Source organism: Notamacropus eugenii, chromosome 2 (genome assembly GCF_028372415.1).
Source record: "Notamacropus eugenii isolate mMacEug1 chromosome 2, mMacEug1.pri_v2, whole genome shotgun sequence".
NCBI lineage: Eukaryota > Metazoa > Chordata > Mammalia > Diprotodontia > Macropodidae > Notamacropus > Notamacropus eugenii.
Genome location: NC_092873.1, coordinates 106,281,239 through 106,293,751, shown reverse-complemented (window position 1 = coordinate 106,293,751; position 12,513 = coordinate 106,281,239). Strand labels below are relative to the sequence as shown.

General features: G+C 40.2%; 1 protein-coding gene across 1 annotated transcript in view; it reads left to right on the top strand.

Annotated features, from left to right (window-relative positions):
• ZNF318 (zinc finger protein 318) overlaps nt 1-11,677 on the top strand; it is a 44,590-nt gene extending 32,913 nt beyond the window's left edge. The window contains exons 10-13 of the transcript XR_011974280.1: nt 3,100-3,224; nt 5,123-5,188; nt 8,728-8,902; nt 11,317-11,677. The gene's annotated coding sequence lies outside the window, so the exon portion shown is untranslated. The remainder of the gene's footprint in view (nt 1-3,099; nt 3,225-5,122; nt 5,189-8,727; nt 8,903-11,316) is intronic.
• Nucleotides 11,678-12,513: the final 836 nt, after the last annotated feature.

The following is a 12,513-nucleotide window of genomic DNA, read 5'->3' as shown; positions in this document are numbered from 1 at the left end:
GTTTTAATTCATCAAAGTAGAGCAGCTACACTGCTTTTTACTTCTTTGGATTTCTCCATCATGTGTCCCTTCCCCAGAAAACTCATCAGTGGGAAATCTCATTATCTTGCAAGGCTGAATTTTCTTGGTATTCACATTTCATCAGTACTCCCTGCCCTTCTGAATGGCTGGAGAACACAGCCATGAGTTCCAGGGCCTCTTTTTAAGAATGGTGCTTATCACAGTCTTCTCCCCATTTCCTACCAGCTATACTACTTTGGGGCTTCTTTGGAATTCTCCACCATGTGCACACATCCCCTCATCCTTTTTAGCTTCCTTTTTCTGTGTTGACATCCCAGGTTCAATTCTAAACTTCTTAAGGGAGGGAACTGGTTTTTTTTAACCTGTATTGTATCCCCAGCACTTAGCACATAGTAGTTGCTTAATAAAATGTTCATTGACTTGTTGAATTTTATCTATTTCTACGCCAAACTCGTGTGTGTGAGTGACTGTGTGTGTGTATGTGTGTGTGTAATTCTCCTTTATCCATTTCAGATAAAAGTGAAATTCATCTGATGCCTATTCCCCTCTCCCTTCTTGCTCTATGTTCACATACTTTTCTTCTCAAATACATAGTTATGAGAAATAGCAAGTCCCACGCCCTTCTTCCTTGTACGGTGGCATATTCCTTTTCCCTTCCTTTCTTTTTTCCCTCTTCAAACCCTCCGAAAAGAGCCAATCCTTCCCAAGTCCTCTGTTTTTCTTATTTGATTCCATCGTACCTTTGAAGACATTAAGATTTTAATGAAGGACGCTGATTTCTTTTTCCTCATGAGAATGTAATCTTTTATCATCCAACAGCTCCTTCTAGTTAAATTGCCATTCTAGGTTTCTCTTGACTTTTGTGTTTGAATTTAAGAGTTTCTACTCAGCTCTGGTCACTTCATAATAAATTCCTGAAAATTTTCTCTTCCGTTAGAAGTCTGCTTTTTCTACCTGTAGGATTATACTTAGCTCTACACGTTAGATCATTCTTGGTTGTAAGCCTGTATCTTTTACCCTTTGGAATATTATATTTCAGGATCACTTCTAATTTATAACAGAAGTTTCCTGATCCTGACTGTGTGGTTCTTTGGTACTTGAACTGCTTCCTTAGAGGTGCTTAAATTATTATTATTATTTACATGGAAACTCTGGATTTTGGCTGTGATATTCCTGGAAGTTTTCATTTTGGGGTTGATTCATGGATTCTTTTTACCTTTACCTTGCTCTCTGGTTCCAGTAGATCTGGGCAGTTTTCCTTTGTGATTTCTTGAAAACCAAATTCTGAAGTTTTTTTCCCCCTTAAATTATGATTTTCAAGGAGTCCATTGAATTTTAGGTTATTTTGACCTATTTTCCAGGTGAGTTGTTTTTTTTATATCAGCTATCTTTTTCCCCCCCTGGTTTTCTCATCTTCTGATTTTGTTCCAGTATTTTCTTTCTCATGGAATCTTTGATTTGTTTCATCTATTCCCGTTTTCCAAGTAATTAGTTGGGTAATAATAATAATAGCTAGCTTTAAGCTACAAATATAATAGAGAGCTTTAAAGTTTGCAAAGCACTTTACAAATATTTTCTCAAAGTGGCTACAACTTACCATTTTTCTTTATTTTATTCTTCTAATTCTTTCCTCCAGAGTTTTTAATTTTTTTGTTTCATTTCTTATTCATTGTATTCATATAGTCCTTGTGGGGTATCCATTTTTTCCTTTGAGTTATGCTTGTGCTTGTTACAAAGTCACTTGCTCTTTGGCTTAGGGATTCTTTAGATCTACAACAGTTTTTTTAAAATACTGGTTACTGTTTTCTATGATTTACTCATCCCTCTAGAGTTAGATCCTGAATTCAAACTTTGTTTCAGGGCCAGGTTTTGGCCTCTGCTTTGCTTTTGGGTGGGGTGGTAGATCCTGCACTGTCTCTCCCTGGTCACTTTGGTTCCTGCGTAGACTTTCATTTCTTTGAATTAAGCACCTTTGGATCATTGAGGTTCCTCTGTGATATCTTAGGACAGCATGGTAAAGACCTTTGAGCCCCTGGGAATCTGCTGTCTCAATCTGAGTGCTACCATGAAGCTTTGCTTGCTGCCTAGGCTTCCCCAGACTGCCAAGGTCCCCACTTTGAGGTTTTCTGACCTCCCTGAGGTTTCATTTTGGGGGTGAGAGTCCCTTTGTTCTTGCTGCCTTTGGACACAGAGCCTTCCAAGATATGTGTTTCTCTGGCTTGTTTCTGGTCCTACTGGGTGACTGATAGCTTTTTTTGCCTATTGGGGTGTGGGCTTTGCTGCCCACCCATTTTTCTTTAGCTTGTGGGCTTCTTGCTAACTTTTTGTGAAGTTCCAGGATGGAAGAAGTCACTATAGTGTCTCACTGGATTTCTTGATCATTATTTGCTCTGATGTGAGTTTCGGGTTTCTGCTGGAATAGTCACATGAAAACGGGGTGGTCACTTTCCTTGTCAGGCAGCCACCTTGGCTGAAAGCCCTCCTTTTGCTTTTCCAAGCTTGATGGAGTTTGCTGTGCACATAGGCCTGGGAATTTCTAATTTATATGCTGTATTCTGAGGCAGATAATGTTTGCAAAGACATAGTTGGAATCAAATGTTAATGAAATTCAAGCAATATTGCCATTCTTCTCACCTGTGAAATACAAGCCTCAGCCCATAGGTAAATGGGAAGCCCAATACTTCCTAGGTATGTGGCCGTCGCTCAGTTCCTCGTCTTTAAAATGAGGGTGATGATCCCTCTATTACATACCTCCGAGCATTTTCACTAGGATCATATATGCTTTAGAAACCTTAAAACAATATGCAGATGCCAGTTACATAGAATGGATGGTTTATAGAAATCAGGGAGCAGTCTGAGAATTTAAATAGATGAATATGATGGTAGAGAGTATAAAGAAGACAGGAAAACTGTCTTCCGTTATAATGTCAGCTCATGTTTTCTTCCATGCTCCCGGGGAGTCTTTCCCTTTCTTATCTCCACTTCCCTGTGCTCAGGCCTCAGTCTTTAGTAGGCCTTCTTGATAATGAGGATGATGGTGTTATTTACTATTACTTGGATATTTTCCTTTCTCTGCAGGTAGTATTCGTGTTGCCTCAAACTACCGTGCTTCAGGGAAGCACGGATGGAAGGCTGGACGTCTGTCGCTGCACTCTGCATCCTTGCTATTGGGGAAGTTAATTCCAGGATCAAATGTCCAAAAGGTGGGTATGAAGTAGAGCAAAGTTAGAACCTCTGATCATAGACAAAGCCCAGAGAAGCAAATGGGCTGCTCAAGGTCATGCAACTTGTAGATGCTGCAGATGCAGGACTCTAGCTCAGTCCCTTTTACTATAATCCTGGGCTCCTTTGGCTGTACCTACACACTTCTCCCACTAAGCTCAGAGAGTATGTTACAGCTGCGGAGATGATCCCATATAAGAGTATCTTGGGCCTTCCTGTACTGGTAGGAGACTAGGGAATCCAGCCTGGCCTCCATGCATGTATTCTGCTCCTGTACCTATAAGAGAGAGAGGTCATCTTACCCATTATACATCTCCCACAGTGATAAAGATCATCTCCGGAGAGTCTTGATTTTTGTCTCTGCCTAAGATGGTGGAATGGAAAGAGAGGAATCAGAAAGGAAGGGTTCCAGTCCTGCCTCTGCCATTTACTAGTTGTGTGACCTCAGACAAGTTCCTTCAATTCATAAACACTCATTAAGGGTCTGTTATGTGCCAGTCCCTCTGCTAGTTCAGGTGCTGGGGATACAAAAGCGAGGGGAAAAAATGAAATCATCCTTGCCCTGAAGGAGCTTACTTTCTACTGGGCAGCTGTACCATGTATTCGGAGACATAAATACAAGTAATTGGGAGAGGGAAGGAGTGCTACCAAATAGAGATCAGAGGAGTCACAAAGGAGATGGCACATGACCGAGGCCTCAGAGGAGAAATAAAGATTCCGAAAGGTGGAGATGAGAACAGATTACATTCTAGGCATGGTAGCCAAGAGTTTATTTTAATGCTAGAGATGGAAATAACATGCTGAGTACCAAGGACAGCTAATGATCCTATTGGCTGGAATATAGAGTACATAAAAGAGAATAATGGGAAAAGTAGATGAGTCATCTCTCCTTTTCCACTCTCTAAACATGAGAGGTTAGACTGGATAACTAAATACCTTTCCAGCCCTAAGATTCTAGGATTCCATGACTTTTGGAGCCTATGACCAAATGCAGCAGTGAGCCTGTGACCAGTGGTCGCAGAAGTGAGAATGACAAAGGCTGGGCTAGGGAGATGGCATGTTCTTTAAAGAGTTTAGTGAAAGGAGAGAGAGAATGAGTCACTAAAGGATGACAGAATCACAGGAGAAATCACAGGATCTCTAGGCCCTGATTTAATATAATTGCCTATGTTCAGAGGGGACACAGCAAGGTACAACAGAAAGGATATCAGATTTGGAGTCAGAGCACCTGGTCAAATGCTGTCATTTACTGCCTGTGTCACCTTGGACCTGTCATTCATCTCTCTGGGTCTCAGTTTCCTCATTATATAGATGAGGAGGATGGACCATGTGACCCCTAAGTTTCCTTAACAGCTCTAAGTTTATTATCCTATGGTCCTGTGAAAGCCTCTTCTGCCATTTCATTCCTTCCCTCCCTCTTATCCTCATTGAAACTCTTGGTTGGGTCAAAATAGAAAACTCTTAGCCCTGAATTCATTTGAAATAGCAGTAAGACTAAGTTAAGGACATAGAGCCTCGGGTCTTAGACTTTGTTGAAATTCATCAGCTTCCCAGGGTAGTAGCTCCTTCTAGAACCAGGCCTAGGAGCCTTTGCCATTTATCCTCAGCATTTTTGCTTTCTCTTACTCCAAAACTTCATTCAGCTCTAAACCAGACTCATTTCTAAAACCCCAGCTATCAGCACCAATCCTCCTGACCTTCCTAGTTCCTGACCTTACTGAATTCTCTGGGTTCAAAGAACTGCTATCCTTACTGCTCATTATCTTTTTTCTTTCTTGATGCCGTTTGTCTTCATACCCAAATCTTGTACCCATTGCCTCTTATTTTTTTTAACGTGGCAACACCCTTACAAGAATGTATTTCTATGTTTTATTTACAGAGGAGCACCAAGGCACAAAGTAGCCATGAAGGATAATCTGGAGAAATATTAAGACCCAAATTGCAGGTAATTGAGTATATATGAAATAAAACTACCTTGCCTAAACTGGGTGGTACTTAAATCTATAAGCTCTTCTATATAGATAGTTCCCCAGGGCTAATTGGGGCCCTGTGGCCCTCTGTAGGTCTGGAACCATGCCTCTGTGATCTACTCTCTCGTGTCTCAAGACTAAAGTGATATTTTTGTTCCAGAACATCTCTCTCTCTCTCTCTTTCTCTCTCTCTCTCTCTGTCTCTGTCTCTGTCATACACATACACACACACACAGACACAGACACACACACACACACACACACACACACACACACACACACACACACACACACACACACACACACACACACCCTCAAATGAATTAGCCCACCCACAATCCTAGACCAACCTTAGACAATCAGGAAGCTTCTTCTTGATGACAGACTTTTTGTGTTATCCACATTTCTCTGAATCTGCTGCCTTGCTCAATATTTCCCCTTCCTACTCCCAAAGTGAGGGGAAGATTATCATGTAATGACATATCTCTTTCACTGTAACGTCTTCTACTCCCACCCCCATATCCCAAATCTTATCCTGAGTTTACCAGCCATAAGAATAAAGGCCAAATGACAGAATGCCTAAAGGAGCTGTTCCCAATTTCAAGCTTGTCCAGCAAAGAAATCCATGCTCCTTGAATGCACAACTTTCTCTATGGACCTGGTTTGCTCCCCAACATACCTAGATAGAAAGTGATATCTCTTTGTTTTAGGTTTTTTGGTTTGTTTGATTTCAGTTTGATCCTTGTGATTCCTATACATGTTTTGCCTCAGATTATCTTGGGAAGTAAAGTTATCTGAGGGCATGGGGATTATGCCAGTTTCAGATAGAAATCTCTCTCTCTCTCTCTCTCTCAGATAGAAATGCTTGGATTTAGAATAATTTTAAGTTAATAAAAATTTTTTCTGTCAAACTTGTTCTTAAACACAAAGTACAGTATCAGTTTTTTTCTTTGATATTTGTAAAATGTTGGATTTGTTCAGTAAAACTTGGACTCAGTCAAAAGATGGTACCCAAGGGCCTAGAAGGTCACATGTGACCTCGAGGCTGCAGGTTCCCCACCCCTGGACTAGATGGTCACTTCCAGCTCTAAGTCTCTTGATCCTAAATTGTCATTGTCTCCAGAACGACCTTTTGCTCTCTGGCCTGCACCAAGGTAGTGGGGCCCCACATTCCTAAATTATGACTCTGAGGATAAGGTAATGAAAAGAAGTATTGGGCTAGGGCTGCCAGTGCTTTGTCCCAATAGTCCTTGTCTATCCTGTCCTCAACCAGCACATTCCTCTCTCTGGGACTACTTGGAGCTACTAGTTACATGCCTTCTTTCTTGAACCATCACCCACATTTCCAAGGCTCAGGGTATCTGTCCTGATACCTCTGGGTCCTGCCACGCAGCCCAGACTAGCACTGCTTCCTAATACTCCTACCTGAGGCCTGTGCTGTATTGCTATAGATATAAATAACCCTAAACAAACAAAATAGAAAATTTGGGAAGGAGACATTTTTTTCCCATGGACTTCCCCTGATATTTTCCTTCCATTAAAAAAAATGTAAAATTATGAAATTATTTTCTAGAGTCATGAATAGAGTGTTAAAGAACAAGAATTGCTGTATTTCTGCTTGGACTTGACTCCCCCAGTCAGTAGGAAGTTTTATGTGTATAACTTTCCATGCTATTTCTGTAGTGAAAAGAGTACTGGGCTAAGAATCAGGATCATAGACTTAGAGTTGGAAAGGACGCTGGCACTATCTAGTCCACATCCTTCATTTTACAAAGGAGAAATGTGATACCTGGAAAGGTGGAGTGATTTTTCCCAGGATCACTCAAGTAGCAAATAGCAGAGCTTAGACTGGAACCCAGGTCCAGCACTCTACTTAGCTGCCCTGAATCATTTAACCTCTTTAGGCCTTAATTTCCTCATCTATAAAATGATGTTCCCGAAGATGCTAGGTGGAAGAATATAGAGTTATAGAATGTTCTTCCTTCCTCAAAGAGGAAAACCAAGGAAATCTGTGGGCAAAATAGAAGAAATTAAGCCTATTTTCATGTCAAAAATTATTGTGCATAGTAAGTATTTTTGATGCATGCAAAATGTTAATTTAATATTTTAGAAGAAAAATATCACTAGCCTAGAAATATCTGGACTCAAGCCCTTATTATTTCTTAAGGAATTTCAGGGTTCTACTGAACACAACTTGTAAAATGCTATACTTAAAAAAAGCTTTTAAATTGTTTTAAAATTTAAAATGTTTATTTTTCAGCTCCAAATTTTCTCCTCTCTCCTCCACCCCTACACATTGAGAAGGCAAAAAATACAATGCATATTTTATTTATGAAGTCATACAAAACATAGTTTTACAATAGCTGTGTTGCAAAGAAAAAATCAAGGAAGATAAAAATGGAAAAAAATACATTTCAGTTTGCCCTTAGAGTTTATCTATTCTCTCTCTGGAAGGAAACAACATTTTTCATCAAGAGTCTTGGATCATGATGTTGATCAGAGTAACCAAGTCTTTCACAGTTGATCTTCATTACAACATTGCTGTTCCTGTATTGTGCACAGTGATCTCGTAATTCTTTTCTCTTCACTTTACATCAGTTCATATAGGTCTTGCCATGGTTCCCCCCCCTCAAAAAAAAACCAGTACCTTCATCATTTCTTATAGCACAACAGTGTTCCACCATTGTCATATACCACAATTTGTTCAGCCATTCACTAAAAGATGGCCATAGAAAATCTGTAAGGTCACTTCTGGCTCTGTCGTTCTATGATTCCATGACTCTGATTCCTACATAGAGAGGACGTATATTATAGTATAGTCCTCAAATGCCACAGTAAGATGCATTTGTATCAGGTGGGTTGGGGGAATAGGGTATGGCAAACAGGGCACTACCAGTTTCACAAAAAACAGGAAAGTTTTAGTATTTTCTTTGCTAGTGTGCTTTTTCTTGTTGGCTTGAGAGACAGAATTTGGTAGTCATGTTATAATGATGACTGCGCTTCCAAGGGCAGGAAGTAGAGTGGACACTGGCAGCATCATGCATGTCTGTTTTTTAAATTGTATTCTGAACCAAACACCAAATAAAATTAAACATTTTTATGTATGGAGTTTTTGAAACTGCAGATCTGTTATCCATAGCTTGCTTTTTAAAAAATTATATCATAAATTTAACCTGTAGTGTTCAACCTATATTCTTGTTTGTGCTTCTTTCATCTTCTTTCTCTTCTTTGTATTATAAAAAAAAGATTCCTTAATGCTTTTATTTCTCTTCTCTTTCCCTTCCCACTCCATTAGAAAAATAAAAGCAAAGTTTTTATAACAGGTGTGCATAGTTAAGCAAACAAATTGCCTGAGTGCAAAAATGTGTATCTTACTCTGTGTCTTGAGTCTATCACCTCTTTGTTAAGAGGTGGATAGAATGCTTCATCATAAACCCTCTGGAATCACAGGTGATCATTGCATTGATCATGCCTTTCAAGCTGTTTTTCCTTATGCACCCATTTATTTTTACAGCGATTGGAAACAAGATGAATACTGTGCTTGCTCAAAAGGCTGAGGTCTTCGAGGAGTATAAAGATGACACTAAACTTTGGAATTGGAAAGAAATTGGAATCTGGTTCTCTCTAGCCCTGTGACCTTGAGATCAACAGAGGAGTTAAAGAAAAAAGTAGGGTTTCCTTATTAAAAGGTAAGAATTAAAATTTGCCTGAATTTAGAGTCTTAATCTATCAGCTTTAGTGGTAAGGAGAGGCCTGCAGGGCTAGAAAATTGTTGGCAGTTTACTTTTTAGGTCTTGTTAAATTTATACCTATTGTAGCTTAGTCTTCCTGTGTAAGTTATGTTATCCCTCATTTTTTCCCCTCAGCAAAATAGTGAAAGTTCTAAGCACACGGAAGCTTTTCATACTACACGTTATTCTGTCAGGGGGAAATGTCGTTTATTAATAATGTTGGATGAAGTGTAGTAGTAGATAGAGGGATGTACTTGAAGTTCAGAAGATGTAGGTCTGATTTGCCCTTGACAATTGTGTAACCATGGACAAGTCAACTCACTAGGACTGTAAGTTACAGATTGTTATGATTTGCTATTAGAGGAAGTTCCCACACCGGGAGTAAAATTCCTTGAAATACAAATTCTTCAAAAGCTACCAGGTTAACTCTTCATGGTGGGAGTTAAGACAAAAAATGAAGTGTATGAAACTGGTAGCAGGTTCTCAATCCAGACCTATTCATCCTCCTTATGCTCTTTCTGTATTGTCCGTTAGGGTTCCCCAATCAACATATTACTTAAACCTACTGCACTCTGAAGCTGGGATGCCAATGAGCCCCTGCCTAAGGGCTTCTCTGGACCCTCCTAGCTTTAGAGTGATTAACAATAATAACTGTTGCTGTTTCCCACCAGCCTGATGTCTTTCTTTTCTTGGCCTCGTTAAAGGGGCCATGCCCTGGCTACTTCTTAAACAGGCCTATTCAATGAATGGGCATTACCTTACCCTAGGTGAGTACCTGCAAGGACCTTGGCCTAAAGGATCCAAGATCTCCCAGAGCATCCTGGGTCATCTCCAGTCATCCTGATGAATATCTGGTCACTGGATTCAGATGGCTCTGGAGGAGAAGTTAGGCTGGTGACCTGCACAGCCCTCCCTCACTCAAAACAAAGTCAAATACAAGTCATGTCATCATTTTTCTGATGGCATGGTCTTCTTTGGCAATGAAAGACGAACACAATTACAGTAACCAGAGAATTCAAGAAGCTGTATACAAAATATTTTCAGTCGGTGCTGAAGGGTTTAGGGCAGCAGAAACTGAGTCAAGACTCCTTGGCTTGCCATTGAGTCAGGGTTGGGGGAGAAGGATACCATGGCAGAAGCATGATGGAGGTAGGGAATTAAATGACTCACACCAGGCATTCATACAATGGCATTACAATAGAGAATAGGGTATAGTGGGAATGGGCGCTAGCTGTCAAGCACCTGGGATGATGATGGAAGTGTGGGAGGGAGAAACAAGAGAGGAGAGGGAATTAAACTCTTCATTCCAAACTCTGAATTTTGACTGGAATTCACTTTTTCCGGTTTTACTTTCCGAGAAATTCTCATGAAAAGCATTCCCCAGAGTCCTACTTCCAAAGTGTCACTAACTGGTGGATTCTGGGATGCATCTGCTTGAGTGTCTTATCTCCATGGCAGTGAAGATGTTTTTCTTCCCTATATTCTGCAGTTCCTAGGAAACAGACTTCTAACAGCGACAGCATGGTTTCTTCCTTGCAGAAACCAGCGACTCTTTCTTTTTGACTCTGCCAGGTGCATTAAAATAACTAATTAGGTTTTCCATTAAGGCCAGCTTCAATTTATTATGGATTCATGGACAAGACTTCCTTGCCTTGATTTTTTTTTTCTTGATGATTTAAATTTTTTTAACAGAGTACAAAGCTTTTGATTCCACAATGAAATATCAAACACGGGTGAACTGGATCTCTTCCAACTCTAACACTATAAGTTCTATAGTTCTAAAATACTTAAAATATCAAATATAATTGAGATAATGTTAAGGCACAAGTACAAATAAGTTTCATTTGATGCAGATGATGGTATCAGATCTTTTCCTGTTTGGCTCAGGAATGAGGGAGTTAAAAATCATGGAGAAACTGGAACCCTGCATTGGGGGAAGGAACATGATGCCAAGGGCATTAAAAAGGGAAGCTAGGGGTATAATTTTGCCTCTGTAATAAGCCTTGTGTACCAGCGAGTGGCCTCTGAGCTCAATCCTTCAGAACATGCACAGAGGGCCACTGGTGCACTCAGTGTTATGATGACGTGTAATGAAAACGTCTTGGAGGAGTCTGTGTGAGCATTCTATAACCACACACGCTGCTAACTATGTGGTGAGTAGGAGCCCTTTTGATTGTCTAGGGGCTATATTTAAAAGGCACGAAATCACTAATTTTGGCTACTTCTCTTTGTTTGACCTCTTGTTTTCTTGTGACTTCTTCCTGCCTGACAATACCTGGTGAGAGACAATGATGTAAGGGTAAGTCTTGAGTCTTCTGACTCTAATATGAAGCCTCAGTTTTTTGCCTCAGCTTCTGTTATTTTTGTTTTAGGTGAAGGACAGTAATCTGGAGACTGTGACCTTTTGAGTTCCAAAAAGTCCCAAGAGTGAAACACCTGATAATCCAAAAGCCTGGGAGTCCTGGAGTAGAGTTCCTGCTAGGTTTCAGTGCCCTGAGGATTAAGGAAAGATCTTCAGGACTCCACCCAGCCCAGCAATGGCTGAGATGAAGTTTCTTCCAGTATTTATGCCACATTTGGACATGCACTTGGTGGGACCAATGCTATATAGAAACTGTGTTAAGACTGAACCCATTCTCCCCAGAGAATGAGATGGTATAGGGGTATTGGGGGAAATGTTTGTACTTCGGTTCTTACCACATCTTCTAAGTAAGTAAATATCATTTGACAAAAGCTACTTTATGTTCATTGATTACATGGAACTGGGGTGCTAGTCCCTGATGGCTAATGTTAGGGAGAGCATAATTGACATGGAGGCTTGATTTTAAAAGTTTTATTAATAAGGCTAGCATTTGATTAATAAAAGAAATGGTTGTTTGGCAGTCTCTCTCTTGGACCAAAGACAATCATGGTAGCAGGCTGATGAATTATATGCCCTTGGAAAAGTGGGTGTTCCTCAAGGTGGCAATCAACTCTGATAGGTTAATAATTCATAAGAGGTGGGCTTTAGAAAGAGAAGTGGACTCACTCCCATGAGGAGATGGGAGAGTGACATGATGTCACTCTTGGACAAAGATACCATCTCTGCACTCAGACCATCTCCAGCCTTGGGCACTCTAGATAGAAGATCTCTCTCTGCCCAATTGGCTGGAGTGGAACTTAATGGGCAGGAATTCATTTTAGATTACAAGTCTGATCTAGTTGGGTGGAGTAATAATACTCAGAATGAGGAGAATGTTAATCTTATCTTCCATCGGCCCTGTCTTTGGGTCTCCCCATTTTTTCATAATTGGCTATTAATATGAGAGAGAAATTATTACTTCTCTCAAGAAGCTGATATTATAGGGGATGTTCCCTTAGAATCCTACGGGCAGTGTTCATGGGTAATAGCAATCATTACACACATTTATTAAGCACCTATCTTATACAGAATTCTGTGCTAGGTGTTGATAGAAGCCCAAAGCAGCCATGATGTAATGGAAATAGTTTTTAATTTGAAGAATGAGAAGCCTGGTCTCAATCCCAGGTCTGCTCCTGCTGTGCGCGGTTGTTATTTAGCAGCTCTGTTC